Genomic DNA, 16,043 nt, shown 5'->3' with positions numbered 1-16,043 from the left:
GTCAGTTTTTCGTGAATTTCGCCCCCAAAGCAGGGGTGTCCCTAACAAAATACTATTGTAAATTGTAATCTATCAACATGTCAAAAAAAATCTTAGGTACAGACCTTGCTTTGATGAACTTCAAAGCCAAAATTCATGTCAAAATAGTTGTTTAAATAGGGGAAATGCTGTTTAGGCCAACTTTGAAGGGAAATTCAACATTGTATATAATAGGTTTGAAATGAAAATACGAAATATTCATATATATGTAAGACAGAAAATATGTAACTAAAGAAACTTGATATAACAATGCAACTTTTTCTGGAAAATTCCCTTTATGTCTTTTCTTTTGTAGCCCTGAATTAATCCTTTGAAAGAAAAACGCCCAAATTCTGACCATCAAAATGTGCTGAATTTTTAAAACATGCTATTAATAATGCTTGAAACCAAACTAATTCAAGAAATATACAACCTGTTCACGTGCTGAAATGTTTGTTGGCAGCATGTTTTTCTTGATTTTTGAATTTCATTTGATAAACTTAAAAACATTAATACAATCAGTTCATCACAGAATTACTGTAAGTAAACATATAATAAATAATATATATACCTTGTTCAGAATAGGTTTTGATGACAAGACATTGAACAATCCTTTGATGGACACATTCTGAAATATTGGATGGAATAGAGATTATCAATCTGGTGTTGTACTTGTATAGATACATGTCATACTATTTTAAACAAGAGTTGTCAGAAGACAACATAGCTCGCCAGGAAGCATGAGTCTACTTAACCTATCGTTCAAAAGGGTAAAGTTTTTGAAAAATAGGTCAAAGTCCAAGGTTACTAGGTCAAATGTTTTGATACCATATCAAAGGCCTGGTCATGAGGCATCTAAATATGAAATATCAAATCCCTATCCCCTAGGTTCAAAAGATATAGCCAAGATAATGTTTTTGAAAAGTAGGTCAAAGTCCAATGTTAAAGTTTTTAAAAAGTAGGTCAAAGTCCACAGTAAAGGTCACTAGGTTAAAAGTCTTGGTACCAAAACAAAGGTCTCTTCATGAGGCATCTATATGTGAAATATCAAAACCCTTTCCCCCTTGGTTCAAAACATATAGCCCAGGTTAAAGTTTTTTCCTTAAAGTTTGACGCTGGCGCTGACACTGACGCCAACACCAGGATCATGACAATAGCTCTCCTGGTGATCTAAGAATACACTTTTTAAAAATAAATGCACTTCCATCTATCACAAATTGTTCACAAAGAATCAATACAATATTTTGCAATTAATATAGAACAATGAGATATAAATTGAAGGAATTACTATAAATAATTTGTCTTTGAATCCTTTGAGGAACATTTATCTAGTTACAGTTTATGGTGACACACCTGTGAGGTAGTTTTATTCATACACTTGTGGGCTGGAGTCCGCCGGTCATCGAGAAAGAGGGGGGCTGACCAGTGGTCATAGTTTGTCTCCAGGATGTACCAGCTATTAGCCTGCTTCATCTCCCATACATCCAGGGCCTTCTCACGGGACCTGGTGATCACACAGCCCTAGAGAAATTTATATCTTATAGATATTATTCACCTGAGATATTTTAGGGGATTGTAAAAATTTAATGACTTGCTAATTTTCTAAGACACATTTTGTAGATAAACAGTATTCTAATTCGAAAATCTAAAAGTAGACATTGTGTGAGATTTATGCATTGCAAGGTTTTGATTTAGGAGCCAAGGTGTATATAAGAAATACGGTATCTTAATCCCCCCCCCCCCCCCCCCCCCCTCCTAGATTTTCAATACTTGAGGTGCTAATACTCATCACAATGCATTTAGCTACTCCATTTCCATTTTGTTGCTATGACAATACTGCTTGGGTTCATAAAAGAAACTAATATTTTCTGTAATGTTTATCAATTATTACTTATTTTTTTTCTCTCTAAATTAGATGATAAGGAATGAAAGTAATTTCTACACATTTTATACAATATAAAGTACTGGTTTGAAAAAATACATTAGATTACAGTACTTGCACACCTCTCTAGATTTACTACAATAATTTACTACAATACTTGCACACCTCTCTAGATTTACTACAATACTTGCACACTTCTCTAGATTTACTAACAATACTTGCACACCTCTCTTGATTTACTACAATACTTGCACACCTCTCCAGATTTGTTGCCTCCAACAATGAAGTACGCTGGAGCCAGCATTTCGGTTTTTGACAGCATCGCCACAGCCTCTTGATAAGACCCAGCATTCTGCATTGTTTCCCTGGTCAGAAAACCCATCCATTTCCCACTCCTGATTCCCATAATCCATTCAATCACTCCTACAACAAGATTTAATGGGAAACAATTACTGAGTATGACAAACATTCATTATGAGATTTCATAGACCAGACATATCCTTAATTTATAAATCTATACAAACATATTTTTCAATCCTGCATTAAAATCTGATCTTACAAAAGAAATTCTTACCAATATATCCGCCATCTACATTGAATCTTTCATTCATAGAAAGTGTGAAAGTTCCCTGAAACAATGCATATTTATCAACATGTGAGTTGAACCAAATGCAATAAGAGATTCTAGTCTGTGTATCAGCTTCTACACTACAGAATCTGAGAAACATTTCGAATTTTACTTGACAAATTCAAATCTACCATTGAACAATCAAGATGTAAATATTTACTGGTTTTACAGCAGTCAGGATGCCAATATATCCGGCAAAATTGACAGACTTGAAGACAGTCTTTCCGGCCTTCTGGAACTCCAGATTAATGATGGTAGGACGCAGGACATCTGTAACTTCCCATGTCTTGGTTCTGGTGTCCCAACTACAACAGAACATTGCAAATTCAACTAGATGTATGCTAGTGGGTCTGCACAAAAATTACCTAAGTATCAAAAATCAAATTTAGTGGTAAATAACCAGGTCATAAAAATTGTTTAGGAGTCAAAATTACATGGTGTTATTATTGATGAAACTTTGTCCTGGAAAAGTCATATAGAAACACTTATGAACAAGATTTCAGAAATGACATTTTGTATCGCTTAGGCCACTCTAAATCTGAGTGCAGTTGAATCACATAGGAAATGGGTTAAGAACAACAAGGGTTCTATTTGTCATTTTACATTAGATCATCTAATGAAATTCTTCTTTTAAGAAGAATAAGATATTTTGTGTCAAATGATGTGCTGTTGACGATTTTTAATACTATGATTTTTACACATTGTTGCACTATATGGAGCAATCCAAGAAATGCTAAAAATGTAAATAAGCTTTTTATATTGCAAAAATGAGCTGCAAGGGTCATTCTTAACACCATCTAATATCATGTTTACACAACTTAACGTAGTTCCACACTTCTGTGACGTCATAGGATTTTGCAAAGTCAAAGATTTAATGACAGGAACATAAATTTTGTTGGAGCCTTTTTCAATAGTTATTGTAAAAAATCTTGTTAGCCATAACATATTTCAAAAGTCTTAGTTATATTTGAATCGTCAATGTCATGTTTCAAACTATTGAATCCAAGGACAATAACTCTGTTTTCATTGAATTATATTAAGTCCATTATGCGATAGATTTCCTTTATTTTTGACAAACATTTTACCAAGGTGATTATCTGTGTCTTTTTATGAAATTACGTAAAATTTTAATCCCGAGTGATTTTGAATAGCTCAACTGTATGGTGCCAGACTTCGGTTTTTTATAGGGGTATATACATACTCTGGAAGCTATAGATTTGAAATTATTAAGGAAAGGTATGGATTTTTTTTCATAAATAACTGTAACAGATGTACATCTACCAATATAAACAGAAAAAATTATATGTAAACCATGCTATAAGGAAAATGCGTCCACATTTGTTTGTTTTTTAACATTTTGGAGAATAACGCTAATTGAATAATTTTGCACATATCATTCTAAAACTTGATGAACATATTGAAAATGACATGTGTTTTAGTTATTAACATATTGCCTGATAAATAAATGCAATAAAAAAAATATTTTGTTGTTTTTGTTTTAAAATAACAACAAATAACTGTTTCCGATGAATTTCATAAAAATCTACATAGGAGCACTCGATTTCAATAGTGTCTGTAATGAAAATTAATATGGAAATCCTTAACTGGTTTGCCTTTTTTTCATTACTCTGAATGTTAATTTATTGATTCCAAACAAAAAAATGCTACCTAAACCCCAAAAATCCAGGACTAAGGACCCACCTTAACTGATTACTTTGTGTAAAGAAAAGTAATTTTAGTGTCTAAAGTTTTACATGGTTTAATGCCAGATTATTTAAATGTTTTTAAAAATATGTATCAGAAGTTAGTTAGAGGCAAACTAGAAATTCTAATTCAAATGTTCTGTAGGTACCTAGAGCAAAGTTCTAAGTTTTAAGAACTTGTGCTCAGTCCTTTTGTTATAACATCTAGACAATAAAATATGTTCAAATCAAAACCTAGGGCAAAAACTGAATAACATAGATCTTTCGGCATTTCAGGGAGCACTATGTGGAATGCCTTGAGATATAAGAAACTCAGCAAGTGTAGTGTCAGTGTGTGTTTAAGGGAAATTATCCTAGAGAACCCACGAGCTACATCGCTCACCTAAGTCATCTTGGCCCTGCTGTTGTTCAACTGTTGTGATTTTTAAAATTATTTTTTTCAATCTTTATTCCCATAACATTTTTTGACTCAACCTAGCCCCAAAAGATCATGACATAAACAATCTTGAATTCACACATGGAAATGCCACAACACCAATACATCATGACCTCGCTGCTCTGGAGAAGATCAAGGTCATAAATCATGATATGAAATGAAAGATTATATATGCAAAATATGAAAGCTCTATTTTACATAGTTAAGGAGACATTGAATAGGTTAGGTTTTCTTAAAAGTAGGTCAAACTCCAAGGTCAAGGTCACAGGGTTAGAAAAACTTTTGAACCTATAAAAGGTTTCCTCACAATGAATGCATTTTTGAAATATGAGAGCCCTATCCTCACTATTCAGAAGTTGTTAGTAAAGTTTTAAAATTTAGGTCAAACTCCAAGGTCAAAGATCATGTATGAAAAGTATTAATAACATGATAAATATACAGGTATATACAAATTATGATCTTAAATAGCTCTGGAGATATTGAATAGGTTAGATTTCCTAAAAAGTAAGTCAAAATCTAAGGTCAAGGTTACAAGGTTATAAACATTGGTACCAAAAAAGATCTTGTCACAAGGAATGTGTATATGAAGTATGAGAGCCCGATCACTCATAATTCAAAAGTTATAAGCAATGTTATTTAAGTTTTGGACAGACAAACCAGACAAAATTATATGCCCCAACAATAGTTCCTAAATCAACATAATATGGGAACATTTGCATTTGGATATGATTAAGCATGGCTCTGCTACTCTTGAAAAGAATTTGTTTCAATTCATTTCATTTCTTGTATATTACCATATAAAACTTTCACCTTTTATTGCAGCCCCGCCCTACTCCTGAGCCCCTGAATTAAACAAACTTAAATTCTAACTACCTGAAGATACTTGCATATCAATATGACTAATCATGGCCCTGCTGTTGTTGAGATGAAATTTTTTAAAGATGTTCCTCTATATATTCCTAGGTGAAACTTTGATCCCCTATAGTGGCCCACCCTACCACTGGGGGCCACAATTTGAACAAATTTGAATCTGCACAGTTTAGGAATGCTTGCATATTAACATGACTAATCATGGTCCTGTTTTCTTTGGGGTGAAAGCCTATGAATGTGACAGAAATGACTGATTGGCAGTTGAACTGTAGATATCACCAAGAGCACCAGTGTGTCAGGTTCAATCAATCTCAGTCCAGCCATATATTATGTTTGTGTATTATACCCTTTCAACTTACTAATACTACAGTAAAACTCATTTAGTACAAACATGGGTACAGTGAATTTGCAGATAAAACAAACTTTTTAATCCCCGAAAACATTCCTCATTTTAAAAACTCAGTTATAACCAATTCAGATATTGCAAATTTACATTCATCTACCACATTAAGTGGATTGTTTCTACTTTTGTCTTTAAAATTGGACGTCCTTTTTAACTTATATTTCAAATACCAATTCCACAGTGGTTTATTTACTTCATTGTGGGATCACCTGATTATAAACATAGCACAGCTGTAAGCTGTAATGGTTTCAATTTTTGGTAAGGCACACCATGTGCCTTACCGAAAATTGAAACAATGTGGAAAATGAATTTTTGGTTGAATTTTTTTTATTAAACTATGCATAAAGAACAGTTTATATGAATTTCATCAAAATCTATTTTTATGCCACTTTCCACAAAATGCTTGATGCTTACTGATTTTGACTCTTAAATATGTTCAAAACTTCTTTTAACAGAAACTATATTCAAAATATAGTTGAATATATATATTCAAAATAATTTTACTGCCATCTTACCCCAAGAACAACCCAAAATCAAGATTTCTTGCATGGAACAGCCTTCCTAAAAAAAATACAAATGTAAGTTGAAAAGTTTAGTCAAAATTTTATTTATAATATGCCAAGATCAGACACAGATTTTGTTCCCACATTATATAGGAGTATACAAGTCAGTAGGACTATGGTTATGCAGGAACAATCACCAAAACAACTGCCCCTTGCACTAGTGATTATATCATTTTCTTTGTTCTAGGCTATTGTTTTTTGGCTATTGTTTTAGAATTGCTTCATGTTTACCCATCCGAAAAAAAATTCCTATCACAACTGGAAATCTTTCAAACATTGAAATGAAACTGTCGCCACTTAATTTTAACCACCAAATTATTTGCGTAAAATATCAGAATGAAAATTATAAGCATAAAATCACTGACATCAAATAGAATGAAACTTTTAACAATCAAATCCTTGACATCATTTAGAATGAAAAGTTTATCAAATCCTTGGCATGACAGAATAAATTTCTTAACCATCAAATCATTGACATCAAACATGAAAATTTTAACTATCAAATTGCTCACCAGATGGGTCCTCTGCCACAATGGATGTACACACAGTAAACAATTCATAAAATATGTTGTAAAGCACTATTTCTCCTAAAAAATAAAGTCAATAAATTGCCACAAACAGTAAAATCTTACAACTATGAGTCCCGTTACACTTTATAATATGTATGAACAAGAGGCTCATGGCCTAAATGGTTACCTGGGTAACATGCAACAACTCATAAATGGACATCTCAATCTCACAAGATCTTCAAGTTTTTTTTTAAGAATTCAGTTTCTTATAAATTGTCCTTTAAGTTTTCAAATTCTTCATAACCATGCATTTAGTATTTTGTCAGAGTGTACTAAAGTGAAGAGTTCAATTTTACTTCATGTAAATAACAAGGGTATTGAAAACGGCACATGATACGCCTGTGACAAGCTTTAATATGTAGAGTGTTGTTCTTCAGCCATGAGTTGTAAAACTTTACTTAAGGTAGTATCAGCCATCAAGCTGCGGTATAGTGGAACCCCATTATTACTTTACTAAGTTTTTCCCCCATAGATTTCATAATTTTGGCATACGTACCTGGGCTTATTGTTTATTATAATCATGCTAACAGTTTGAATGCTTGATGTCAAGAAGTAAAGAGGAATTTTTTTTTTTAAAAATTACATTAATTTTGACGGTTTTGGCCACACCCCTCAGGCCTCAGAAAGGCAGGGTCCATTAAATTCATAAGTTTTGTTCCCCTTCATCCATTGATGTTATATGCCAAAATTGATTAAAATTTATTTAGCTGTTATAGAGAAGAAACTAAAAATGTTCAAAAGTTTACAACCAACAAATGATGACAGACAAAAACAGCAATAGGTCACATGTGTGACTAAAGTGACCTAAAAATTTAGAGCAGAAGATTTTTGACACATTTTGTCATATATATATACCCCTTTAGTAATTGGCCCCTGAACTGCAAAAGCCATGAAATATACAATTTAGTTAAGATTCCTTTTACCCCAAAGAGACTATATACCAAATTTATTAAGTAGCTATAATGAAGTTCAAAATGTGCAAATATTAATGCACAATGGATGACTATAAATAGTGACTGACTGCAATAGGTCACATCAGGTGACCCAAAAATGATACTGGGATAGTTACCTAAAGGTATTCCTGTTGCATTAGCCAGGCCTTTCATTTCATCTGCATAAGGTTGTGGGAGAGATTCATCTATCTTCCCCTGAATGAATATCAAGATCATATCATATTCCCATTAGAGATTTTATTCTGATTTGCTATGTACATTCATATACAATGTACAACAAAATTTAAGAAAACATAATGGCTAACTTACACAAATTGTCAGAAGTATATTTCAATCGTCTGTCGTATGAATTTATCATTGTGCCACATAAACTGAACATTCTGTTCGGAACATCTCTCGTGATTAACTTTTGATTACACTTTGTATTTCCCCCAATTCATTATTTTATTAATTTCTATGAAAGTGCCACTATATCTATTCACAAACACTACATAAGGTACCTCCACTCTGACACTCACCCCCTCATCAATAAGGAAGTTGATGACCTTTCCTGTAGCATTCTCACTCCAGGATTTTGCAAAATCAATGAAAGTGTCCACAAGTTTCTTTATCTACAATCAAACCAAATAAATGTCTTGAGAGAAATTTGGCAAAAAATGTGAAATTAGTTCATGTTCCAGCAAATACATACATTTAGCATACTAGCTTGTACCTAATTTTGTCCAACCAGCATTATGTACAGTCTATTGGTACATAAAACTGCCCAACCAGGATTTAGCATACCAGTACTTAATTCTATTCAACCAGCAAGCAGTTTGCTCTGGTATGCCAAATCTGATGCAGTAAACAGTTGACTGTGTTAATGTACTGCACACATTAGTTATCAGAACCATTATTTTGTCTCCGATTCTGTCATGGTTTAAATATTTAGTATGTCCAACGAGATCACGTTTTCTGCGTTAACTTTGGCAACTTTTCAGTAGACAAGCACTTAATCAAAACTTATGATCAGTATCAGATATAGTGAGTTCAGGCCCTTACTGTCGTTTTCGAAAGTTGAGAGGTGGGGAGCAAAAAAAAAAAGGTGCTGACATTATATTTGTATGAAAAACCTTAGTTAGGAAGAAAAACCCTAAAATCATAAGGGGGGGGGGGGGGGGGGGGGGGATCCTTCAGAACATGAATGAGTTCAATTCATCAGTTCAACCTTGCATTTCCACTACCATTCACCACCACTATAACACAAATAAGTCACCAGCTGATAATCGATCTTTCGATGTAATAACCACATGTTGCATGTGATAATTACGCGATAAGTATGTCACATGTCAAGAAAATGTGTGTGTGGGGTGGGGGCATGTTGCTGCGCATACATGTCTGGGGATCAATGCATAAATTGTGATTATATTTATATCATTTCATAGTAGTCAGTTGTTTTAATGACTCAAAGAAATAAACAGGGGTTGGTTTTTTTCTCTGCAACCAAACATCAGAAATTTAATCCAATGACTCATGTTTTTGGTACTAGTGCATTCATTTGCAACATTCTGAAAATAATCTTCACACCAGGCAGATATTTTTGTATCAGAAATGAGTCATCTTTATAGCCATCCTAAATTTGTATACAAGAGTTGCCCAAGTGACACATCATTTTCATAACTTCCCTTTCTAAAGAGTTTCAATTTTTTTAGATTGATTGAGGTAGACTTTATAGTTGCACGGCCAAGATATTGACAAATTGATATATCTAATAAGCACATTCTTCGTCTCAAATTATCAAATAAATCAACCAATGATTATTTTGAAGTTGCCATTCAAACTGACATGTGTAATAAGCAAAAGAATGACATCATTGTGGTTTGACAAGCTCAATGCCAGTTCACTTAATTTTTGTTAGGAATGTTGGATTAAATGACTGACTTTGATCAGTAATGGGTACAATAAATATAATTTCAAACTCTTCATGACATCCCCTTTCTGTCCATCATTATGGAATTCATTCACACATCAATGGTAATGTTTAACTTTCCTACCTCCACCTTTTTGTCTTGACCAACTTGAGTCCATCTTTGGTTTGCCGGTAAGTCTAAGTTTATGGTGTACCATGGAACTGCATTTCTATCAAGTATATACATTTCCTCAATCTATTTCACATCAGTGTAGTCAAAAATAGTATACAGTATAACATTTTTTGGCAGGTGTAAAATCATATGGCATACAATAAAAGTGGTATTTTTATCAACACTCAAATTTAGCAATTTGTCCATGAATTATGGGTATATATAGCCAGAGCTAAATTTAGCAACTTTATAATTCCAAGAAAGATAGCTATTACTTTTGATATAAATAAATATTAGTGATATTCAATTTTAGCAACCTTAACACTGTTGCTAATAATGCCAAATTTTACTTATACAGTATTGAAGAAATCTATAAAGGTTTGTCATTAATAATTTAATTGCCTGATTAGCCAAAAAAAATACTACACAACATACATGTACACTTTTCAATAATTAATATCATGAGGCCCATGGGCCTTAATGGTTATCCACGTATCACAAAAGCAGTATTACAATGATGCAGTATTACAATGATTGCATCCCTTCAAACTCAAGCTGGAATAATGTCATTCACAATGATTGTTATTTTTTCAACAAAATTTATATAAGACTTAGAATTGGAAAAACATTTCTAATACACAATAATATTGTCTGTAATGATAATAGTAGGGGTCTATACCATATACCATCCCCTAATAAGTGTTTCTTATTTGGGGGTGGTATGGTATAGGTCCCTACTGTTATTATTATGCAGACAAAATTACCAGTTCCTGAGGTATTTGAGAAGTCAAAAATATTCCAACAATGGATTTATTCCCTATGCAACAATACAGTTAATAAATAAACTTACGTCTTATTCGGTGGATATGCATTGGAAATGCACGTTTCATTAAACTGTAAAATAGAACATAATGGGAAATATTGATATGTATAGATCCATATGTACAGCGTAGTGCCATAAATAAGTCAACTTTTATTATTTTTACTATATAAATCATTGAAAACAGTCATTTTTCTAAATCATTTTCATAAGATTATGAAGCATCAATTTCTTGCAACTTTTACACATCATTTTTTAATCGTCTAGTATAGTGTTAGTATTGCAACTTTTTGTTAGAATTAGTAAAATACCATTCTTAGGTATTGATAGAAAGCCAAGCACAGCTTTCATACACTTATTTTTTCTAATTTAGAACTTACTATTGATAATGTAACTTTTACACCATTAGACAATTTAACACAAATGTCTCAGTGTCTTATGTTTTTCCTAAACAGCCATACATATCATATGACTGTAAGTGCACCACATTCAAGGAGTTCGTTCCACTCAAAGGATTATATTTGTAGCGGTCAGCCGGGTTCGATCGCCGGTGGTCAGATAGCTCAGTTGGTAGAGCACCTGACTAGAGATTCAGGGGGCCTGGGTTCGAATCCCAGTCTGGTCTGTAGCATTTTCTCCCTTTCTGTTACATTTGGTGCCGTAAACCAGCCCCTGGAACTGACAGGTGAAAATGCCTGCCAGCTAGAGGCTAAAGATCCTGGGTTGACGTCTTCAGGGTGTGAAGACATTTAAAGAGAGGAATGTAGCAGTCAGCCGGGTTCCAGCGCCGGTGGCCAGTTAGCTCAGTTGGTAGAGCACCAGGTGACTAGAGATTCAGGGGGCCTGAGTTTGAATCCCAGTCTGGTCCATTGCATTTTTCTCCCTAGTCCAAAATATCTGACGTTTTCCTGGCTTTTTCATTAATTTGATATTTACCATGCCAGGTTTTCCTGGCATAGTAAATATCAAAATCATAAAAAAACCAGGAAAACGTCAGATATTTCGGACTATTTTCTCCCTTCCTGTTACATATTCAAGGAAGTTGATGTTAAATTTTCAGTAATTATATTTCTGCAATTCAATTGTTGATCAAAGTTTTCTTCATATGTTTTAGATTTCATAAAAATTTGAGCAAAAATGGTTTTTCAAGCAAAAGATTTTTTTCAATGAAATATATAGCGTAAAACTGGAAAATTAACTCTATGGCACTACGCTGTATATTAATGCTGTTAAAAATTAATTACACAAATAATTTATTAATCATTATATCAGCTGTAAATTTCAAATATATCTACTAAGTTACTAATTACTTACGGGTGGAAATTGACAATTTCCGAAACATAATAAAACAGCAAATGAAATCGCGAGTGTTAACAACATCCTCATCTTTCTCGCACGATCGCATGACATAAACAAACACTCGTGACCCTTGAGGAAAATGAAAGTACATATATTACGAAAAGAAATCGGCTTAGAAAAGCTAAAAATGACATGGGTCTGTTAAAAACGGACGGTGGAAATTGGAAAATAAAATAATCATAACTGTTCTATGAAACATTTCTACCCACTAGAAATCCCTGTTTATCCTCTGATTGGTATTCCTAGGTTATCCCAATCATTACAGAGGCTTGTGTTTAAGCAACTAATTATAAGTTTGACATTATTAACCCAGAGTTAACGTTCTTGTCAAAATTCAGGCGGAGTAAAGAAAACGGCTAAAGATGTCATCGCAGGTATGTGCGGTAACTAAGTTTATAAACCCAACTATGAGTATAATCACCATTTTACGTATATATCGGTGATTTTTCGATAGAGTGTATGTTTTAATCTATTGATATTTTAGACACACGAGTTTGAGATGGTGATGACGTGTGAGGGATGTGCTGGAGCCGCGAAAAGGGTGCTCGGCAAATTAGGTGGTTAGTACAGTTTTCTTTTCTTTTCTTTTAACAGGAATAGCGAAAAATAAAATAATAAAATAAAATCAAAATATGTTGTATTCTGAACTGCTTTAAACTGTTGCATATATTTGTGTGCGTGCCCTTTTTTGTTGTTGATTTTTAGCTCACCTGAGCCAGCTTTTTTTTTTTTTTTTTTTGCATGGTCAAATTTGTAGCCGTCTTTGTCGTGAACATTTCACATGAGTAAATTCAAGTTTGTTAAAATCCTGAACCCCCTCCCCCAGCGACCGGTCTTGGTAGCTCAATGGTAGCAAAGTGTTGGAGCATTTGCTTTGTATAACCAGGAGGTTGTGAGTTTTAGCACAGGAACCGGTAAATTTTGTCTGTAATGATAATAGTAGGGGTCTATACCATATCATCCACTAATAAAAAAACATGTAGGGGTTGGTATGGTATAGAACCCTTGCTGTTATTATCATCTATAGACAAAATTGTCACCCATTGTCCGTCTGTCTGTAAACTTTTCAGTTCTCACATTTTTGACTTTATCTCTAGAACCACTCTACTAATTATAACCAAACTTGGTGAAAAGCATCCTTAGTTAAAGGGGATTCAAGTTGTTTCCATGAAGGGCAAAACCCTTCTCCAATCACAAAAATAGGGTTGGGTTATTTAAAGAAAATTTTCTCAAGAACTACTTGGCCAGCAAGGTTTAAATTTACATGAAAGCTTCCAGACGTAGAGTAGATCCAAGTTTGTGCAATTTATGATCCCCAGAGGTAGGTTGGGGGCCATAATAGGGTATCAAATTGTTTTATGTTGATACATAGGAAAAATCTCTGAAAATATATCTTGAAATAAGCTAGGGCTATCATATTTTGTATATACATTCTTTACAGAAATACCTTTCATGTGATGCAATGGTGTGTGATCTTGTGACCTTAACCTTGAAGTTTGACCTTTTGATAAAATTTTTATCTATTATACCATGTAAAACTTATACGGTACCAATTTTGATGCACCAGATGCGCATTTCGACAAATAATGTCTCCTCAGTGATGCTCAACCGAAATGTTTGAAATCCGAAATAACAATGAAGTTTTAGAGCTATTATAGGGAAAAACAGTGTGCCAAAAAAGTGGAGTCAAATTCGTCTAAGGATAAGAGCTATGCGTGAGGGAGATAATCTTTAATTTTGAAATGAATATCTAAATTCTATTACGGCAATTAAATATACATCCGTATTTTCAAGCTAGTAACGAGGTACTTAGCTACTGGGCTGTAGAGACCCTCAGGGACTAACAGTCCACCAGTAGAGGCCTCGACCCAGGGGTCATAATGTAAAACTTATACGGTACCAATTTTGATGCACCAGATGCGCATTTCGACAAATAATGTCTTCAGTGTTCTAAACTATTTAAGGCAGGTCTTTCATATCTTGTATTATATTTCATAGAATGATCTTTGACCTTGAACTTGGAGTATGACCTACTTTTGATAAAACATAACCTATTAAACATATCCAGAACCATTTTAGGTGGGACTTTCATATTTTGTATATAAATTCTTTATGGTAAGACCTTGTACACAATGATGTTTGATCTTTTGACTTTGGAGTTTGACCTACTTTTGAAAAAAACCCTGACCTATTCAGTTTTTCCTGAACTATTTAAGGTAGGTCTTTCATATTTTGTATATAGGTTCTTCATCATCTTCACTAGCCAAGGGTGGAGCTCCACGGTGTTTCTTTTTTTTATTTTTTGAAGTTTGGCCTTGTAACCTTGACCTTAGAGTGGACCAGTCATGTACTTTTCAGTCAAAATTTCAACTGAAGTCCGAGATTTTACTCAAATTTTGACTGTTCAAGTAAAAGAAAACTCAAATTTAAGTTTGAGATTTTTTTGATAAATCCAAGCCTGGCCTTGGCCTGTCCATCCATCTGTCACACTTTCTTTTTCCTCAAACTCCTCTTTTGTTTTAAGCAGTAACCAATCAATCTTTTGGAATATGATAGGTGGTGTCCTGTAGATGTGCAAGAAGGTTTTGGAATTTTTAATTTTACCCTGGGGACTAAATGGAGGTGAAAAGGGATTTTTTTTATTTTTAGAAAAACCTGGTTCCCAGAACTCCTTATACATTTTATGCAATAGCCAAATCATGTTTTGGAAGATGATTGATGGTGCCCTGTAGATCATAAGATGTGCAGTAAGGTTTTGGGATTTTCATTTTCACCTTGGTGTCCAAATAGGGGTGGAAAAACGATGTTTTTTCTTTTTAAAAAAAACTTTAAAATAAACAACAACAAAAAAAACCCTTGGTTTTCAGTATTCCTCTTACTAATTATTTATTAGCCAAATAATCTTTTGGAAGATGATTGGTGGTGTCCTGTAGATGTGCAATAAGTTTTTGGAATTTTCATTTTTATCCTGATGGCCAAATAGGGGTCAAAAATGAAACTTTTTCTACAGAAAACCTTAGTTCCTAAAGAACTCCTTTTACATTTTATGCAATAGCCATATAATCTTTTGGAAAGTAATTGGAGCAAGAATATATATGGTATGTTATGTGTGAACTATTTTGGCTTTGCTAGTTACACTAGTACAACGGAGAGTATACTTAAAGGCAAACACTTGTATGTGGGTATTATACTGTCTTATGACAGCATCTAGTTGTATCTTGGGTGTCCGGGTAGCGCAGAGGTAGCGCTCTCGCTTCTCACCGCTCTGACTCGAGTTCGATCTCCGTGATCAGCAGTGGTTGTATGTGAGAGGGTATGGCGGTCGCCCGCTTGGACACGTGGGTTTCCTCCAGGTACTCTCAGTTTTCTCCCACATAAATGACCCCCTAGCGCAAACATCCGTGCATCAAAAGGACCCCATTGGAAATAAGCTTTCGAGCTTTCATGGGTTATCCTTGGTATTTATGTATGTGTGTATATATACCGAATAAATATTTATTTTTTATTTTTTTGACACGGCCATGGCTTGATGGAGCTCAAACTCATGATGACCTCATTGCTACAAAATGAATGCTCTAACTACTGACCTACTGCAACTGGTTTTTATACGCCCGTCGAAGACGGGACATATTAAAGCTCCAGGATATTATAACTTGGTATATTTGATCACCATGATGAGAGAAAGATGCCTATTGTTTTTTAAGGTCAAAGGTCAAGGTCGTAGTATCACTTTTTAGGAAAACCTTGTGGGCAGGATACAAACCGAACCTTAAGCTCCA

At 33.9% G+C, this 16,043-nt stretch overlaps 1 pseudogene; it reads right to left on the bottom strand.

The window, feature by feature from the left end:
• Positions 1-16,043, bottom strand: part of LOC130051704 (uncharacterized) — a 50,205-nt pseudogene that overhangs the window by 4,003 nt on the left and 30,159 nt on the right.

The sequence above is a fragment of the Ostrea edulis genome, chromosome 2 (assembly GCF_947568905.1).
Source record: "Ostrea edulis chromosome 2, xbOstEdul1.1, whole genome shotgun sequence".
Taxonomy (NCBI): Eukaryota; Metazoa; Mollusca; class Bivalvia; order Ostreida; family Ostreidae; genus Ostrea; species Ostrea edulis.
The sequence above is the reverse complement of the archived record's forward strand: the minus strand, read 5'-3'. Positions and strand labels throughout refer to the sequence as shown.